Source organism: Salvia splendens, chromosome 17, assembly GCF_004379255.2.
Source record: "Salvia splendens isolate huo1 chromosome 17, SspV2, whole genome shotgun sequence".
Classification (NCBI taxonomy): Eukaryota; Viridiplantae; Streptophyta; class Magnoliopsida; order Lamiales; family Lamiaceae; genus Salvia; species Salvia splendens.
The window spans coordinates 621,001-627,532 of record NC_056048.1 but is presented as its reverse complement, the minus strand read 5'-3'; positions in this window follow the sequence as shown (position 1 = coordinate 627,532).

Here is a 6,532-nt window from a genome sequence, read left to right as displayed (position 1 = left end):
AAAGGTTTTCGTTGCCCATATCTTATACTCATCTAGTCTACAATATTTTATCCAGCTAAGGGACGAATAAATGACGTGCATGTGTTGTGGATGACCTCAGTTACGTGCCTTGCACCATTTTAACATCTAGGTGCCAAACTTCGAATTTAATTAATTTGTAACACGTATAACACATACGTGTGATGATATAATATGTTGAATTTCCACTAAATTGACAAGTTTAACTCTAACTTAATTAGCTACAACAATTAAAGCCATAAGTTCCAATTTTACTACTTAAAAAAGTCGCACACTAGAATAATTTTGCTGTCGAATTAAAGAAGTCTAGCTAGAGGCGAGCTACCATTTTTTTTCCTCTTTCAAACAAAACTGTGTTTTTCTTTTCGAATTTGATCGCCTATAAATGCACATCTCAAATGCATTAACTCTCACCATCTATAAAATTTGAAACATTATCAAAATATATAGTATATCTGTATGAATATGGCTTCAAAGTTGGTTCTTGTTTTTGTTATGATGATCAGTGCTATAATTTGCATTGCCACTGCAAGAAACCTTGGTGGTTCTGGCATTGATGGTGAAAAGGTGATTATAGTTGGAGAAGGTGGAGGAATTGGTGAAGGAATTGGTGAAGGAATTGGTGGAGGATTTGGTTACAGATGGGGAGGAATTCCATGAAAAAAGCAAAAGCTCAGAATATTATATAATACATCCCTATATATATTGTGTGTGTGTGTGTGTGCCAGTTTCAGTGTGTGTGTTTGTGTGTGACAGATGCTACATTATGTGTATGTGGGTAATAAAAGTAGCATCATCTAAATAAAAGTAAATCACTTGATGATCAGTTGTTTGATTATAAGTTCTATGTTCCTTTTTCTTCAGTTGTTTGATCATAGCTATCAGTGTTGCATTACTACTATATACCTATGTACAAGTACTACTTTATGTCTATAATTTGGTGTATCTCGGGCAATGGTGCATGAATGAAGCATTATAATACTAGTGGTGTGATCTAACGGTTAGATTAAAGTCACGTGTCATCTAATAATGTGTAGATTTTTAGTCTAATAATGTAGATTTTCGGTTTAATAATGTAGATTTTCAGTCTTATAATGTAGCTCGGCTATTATTATTATTATCATTATTATTATCACAATCATCCAATCCAATGACTGTTATTTGTGTTGTGTTTTACACTAAGAATGGTGTAAGGACTCTAACACACCCCTATTTATGAATATCTATTGATCGACCCAAATAAGTGATCAAACGATTACCAACACACCCCTATTTATGAATATCTATTGATCGACCCAAATAAGTGATCAAACGATTACCATATAATATGAGATCAGACGATTACCATATACTATGAGACTTATTGTGCATATACTTACTATTTTAGATAACTTCTAGTACTATTTTATTACAAGAGACATGAAAATTATAGGGTACTTGTTCTCTAAAACTATGTTCTAGGCATATAAACTTTTTTTAAATGAAAAGTATACATCAAATAACATCGTTTTGAGATTTTTTTTGAACTTAACGTTGTGAAAAAGGAACATAGAACTTTGATGATAAAACTAACATAGAACTAAAAGTATACATAAAAAAATCTCAAATATAAATGTAACTAGAACACTATGGGAGAGGATAAGTATGTAAATTATTTTGAATAATAATAAAATAACGAATTTTGTTAATTTTTACGATGCAAGTCATCGTGACCACATAATTTTATCAACATTATTGTTCTAAAAAGTTGGCCACATTAAGAAAGTCATAATTTCCATCGAATCAGCCTAGCCACCTACCATATTTTTTACTCATTAATTACCATTTAGCTACGTGGTTTATGCATGGCAAAATTAACAATACTTAGGGCTAAACTATCCAATAAATCAATAATGCATAACTAGTTCTTCAATAATTGACGATCGATGATATTTGTCTATAAATTCAATCCCCAATTACCTCTCATCATCAATATCTAAATATTCAATTAAACTTTTTTGTATAATAATCTCTTTACACAGAAGACGATACAATATGGCTTCAAAATTGCTTCTTGTTTTTATTCTAAGCGTTCTTGTTTGCACGGCCGCCGGCCGGCCGGAACCTCGGTGGCTTGGAGAGCGGCGTTTCTGTCAGTGACAAAAAGAAAGTGGAGGAGTTCCATGAAAAGGGAAGCTTTCAAAATAATTATATGGCCAGCTGCTGGATTTATGTATGTAATAAAAGTAGCATATGGTTTTAATAAAAGTAATTGATCACTTCAGTTTTATTGATAGCTTATGTATATTTGGTGTTTAGGGTTTATGATGACCTAATTAATAATTTAGCATATGTATGAAGATGTTTTGGTATTAATACTCTCAAGGTCAAGTTGAAATATAGTGATTTTTTGTGGTATTAATTATTGATATTTTACACTCTTTTTGTCGACTATGATTATCCATATAGAATTAAGTTGTGAGATTAAATCTCATCAACGAAATATACTACATAATTAATCTTGAAATATAATCTTTCAAATCGAACCGGCCCTAAGTGTTTAGTGGCACGGGTTTTAATAAAGTGTTTGAATATCAGTGCTAGCAGAGAAAGGACGCAAATTATTTATGTACTCACTCCGTCATTTAATATAAAGATGTCTCACTTTCTTTTTTAGTTTGTCTCACAAAAGATGTCGTATTTCTTTTTCTAGAAAAAGTTATCTCACATAAATATAAATATAGTGGGTGTGTGAGTTCCAAACGGTAGAGAGGTTAATGCCTGAGGCCAAAGGTCTCAGGTTCGAGTCCTCCATACGCAACCTTTAAATTTAAATTTATTTACCCATAAAAAAAATAAATAAACATAGTACTCCCTCCGTCCCATTGAAGATGACCCACTTTCCTTTTTGGTTTGTCCCAACTAAGATGACTCATTACTAAAAATGGAAACATCTTTGTTTCTACTTTATTCCCTCTCTTTTACTTTACTTTCTCCATTTCACGCACAAAATAAAGTTGCATAATTTTCCGTGCCGTCCAAGGAAGGGGTCATCTTCCTTGGGACGGAGGGAGTATTATTTTTTCTTTCCACTTAACAAACGAAGTAACATCTCTTAAAATTTCACGTCATTATTTAAGTATGTCATCTATTATGTGCCGGAGGGAGTATTATATTTGGGTTGATTGAAATTGATAGGGAAGAAGATTTTCGTGGGTAATTAATAAATAGATCATGATATATCTTTGGTGGACCAATACAAATAAAAGCATATGAGTACTCGTCTAATGGATTGTGTACTTTGAGAGTGATATATATGATGAATTATTAAAATGACCTAAGATAATAAATGTACTTAAACATTGTTTATTATGGCTTTAAATGTTTTTGCTAAATTAGTTTTAAAAAGTGAATATGGGGGTAAGTCAACTCATTATCAGACATGTATTTTTGCCTGGAATTTCGAAGTTTAGCACCGACCATGTTAAAAGTTGTACTATGAGCTAGCATACCACTTCTATTAAAAATCTTGATACAAAACGTTAGGGGAATATAATACTATTTCTTTATATTACTTTTATAATAAATATTAGTAATAGTATCAGTGGGTCATCTTCTGATGCTTATAACAACCATAATTCAAAATTAAGACTAAATCTGCACCCTTAGATTTTGAAATGAGTGGATGGGATTAAAGCTCACAAATTTCAATAAATAGTAGACAAAATATCAACAAAATGGTAATATCGTCATTATGTTATCATATGATAATTTTCGTGGGTGTTTTTTTATATCAACATAGTGTATTACAAATATCAACAATATGATATGAAAATATCAACACAAGTAAAAGAAAATATCAACACAGTTTTATTGATATTTTACCTACACTATATTGAGATTTTACATACAATATATTGAGATTTTTTTGCATTCGTTGATAAAATCTGCTTATCAACATGTACGAAAATTGAAATATAATTTGTCAAATTTCATCACCAGAACATCGTCGGAACATATGCAATTGAGATCTCGTTGGAATCCTTATAAAATTATATTTAATTTAATATATTTTTTGCGAAAAATAATTTAAATCGAGAGAGTTACATAAATTTAAATTTTTAGATGATTTTGATGAGAGAGAATTAACATTAATACCCTTTAAGTTTATTTAATAATTTTTTTAATTTAAAATATAATCCATCTGCCATTATTTTAACCAATAGATCTCTTAATCTAATGACTAAGATTTAGTCTTAATTTGTGATTGGTAATTAGTTAGCAATTGATCACTTTAATGAAATTAAATAAGAGATTTATTATTAAAATAAAAAAATAAAACTAATATTAATAGACCGAAATGAAAATATATATGACATAATTATTCACTTACAAAAATGTATAAAAAGTTCTTTAATTATAAATTTAACTTCATCTATTCTATTCCTATTACGTACACAATTACTTTAAGCATAAAAGTGTAATTCAATATAGTATTATATTATATCTTCTACAATAAAAAAAAAACGGAAATGTATCCATAAAGATTTTTAAAAAATTATGGAACACTTAGGGCTAATTACTATCCAATAAATGCTTCATCAACAATTGATGGTCGATCGATGTCTATAAATACTGAGTAACTCTCATCACCAAGACTTGTTTGTAAAATAATCTCTTTAATTAATTTCTCAGCAAATGGCTTCAAAGTTGTTTATTGTTTTAGTTAAGAGCATTCTTGTTTGCACCGCCACCGCCGGCCGGAACCTTATCTGCCTCGAAGTCGACCTTGGCAACTTCGTGGACATAAACGTGAACCTGTCCCAGAGCATGCTCACGGAAGTGGACGTAGGCGTCAATGCTGGCGCCGACGGCAGCCACACTGGCGGAGGAATTCCATGAAAAGACGAAGATATCAAAGTATTATAAGTATTATATATATAGGTGGCGTTCGGTTGCCATGACTAATATCATGAGACTATCCATCTAGAATTAAGTTGTGAGATTATTTTAGTTGAAGGGGAAGGCTATGACTAATTATCATTAGACTATCCATCTAGGATTAAGTTGTAGGGTTCAATCTTATGAACCAAACATGATACATATTTAATCATGAGATTTAATCTTGGCAACTGAACACCTATGTATGAAGGTAATAAAACAAGTATGGTCTGAATAAAAGTAAGTTATTTCAGTGTGTATGAAAATATATTGCTGGAAATTAAGGGTTTATGATGACCCTAGTGTATATAAATAAATAAATGAGGAATAAATAATGAATTTTGGTGAAATTCTGGTTTTGTCCTATTAACTTTAATTATCAGCAGCAAAAATCATGAATTTAGGTCGAATTCTAAGTTTTCCTCGTAACTTTAAAATTCAGCGCAAAATAATTATGAATTCTTGTCTCACCCCGTAACTTTAGAAATTAACTGTAAAAATGATGAATTTAACATTTTTCTCAATTTTCTCACGCCGAAATATTCCGATTTCTTATATATAATATGTTGTTGATTTGGTGCACACGTGTTTCAAATGATGACGTGATTGAGTTATATACTAATTGTGTTGAGAAAATATTAAAATTCACATGCGATGTCATTCTTGTAGAATTTTCGGATGCTACATTAGATACAATTTAACCCAAATTAGGCTTCGTGGGAAATTTAAGAAAATTGCTAAAATTAACAATTTTTACGGCTATTTTAAATTAAGTTGATCTTAGCCATTTGTTTTAAGATCGGATGGACTAGATTTAGTACTCCCTCCGTCCCCTAAAGTTTGTCACAATTTGACTCGGCGCGAGTTTTAAGAAATTGTTTGACTTTGTAATAAATGAAGGTATGTATTGGAATAAAGGTCCCACATTAAGAAGATTGAGGGTGTATTTAATGTCTATTTTTGGTAAGATTTCAAATGGGACAAACTTTGTGGGACGGAAGAAAATGGTAAAATGGGACAAACTTTGGGTGACACGGGAGTAGTAGTTATCAGTTTAAGGTGTAGTTAGCTACCTAACAAGACCCTTACCATTGTCTTGTTATCACGCGAATATATACTTTTGTACTATTGGAATCGACCCTCTATCAATTACTCCGTATAATGGTAAAGATATCGTAGAAACTCAAGTTCTTTTTAAAAAATTCAAAATACATTAATATTGATCAAATCTAATTACTCCTTCCGTCCGTCATTAGGAGTCCCGGTCATTTTTGCGCACTCTCTCATACTTTACCATTTCTCCACTTTAACTATTTATTATCATTTTTATAAAACGAGTGCACAAAAGTGATCGGGACTCCTAATGACTGAACGAGGGAGTATAAAACAATGAAATCCATTATTTATAAGTGTTTGGAAACCCAATAAACTTAAAAGGAAATAAAATAAAATTACGGAAATTATAGAAAAATCCAAAAAAATTAGCTCGCCCCTTAAACGAAGTCAAATAAGCAAAAACCAATCGTACAGTTACATCATGGCAAAGGTGATGGGTTTGATTCGTCAGTCCATTTTGTAAGCATCATGCGAATTT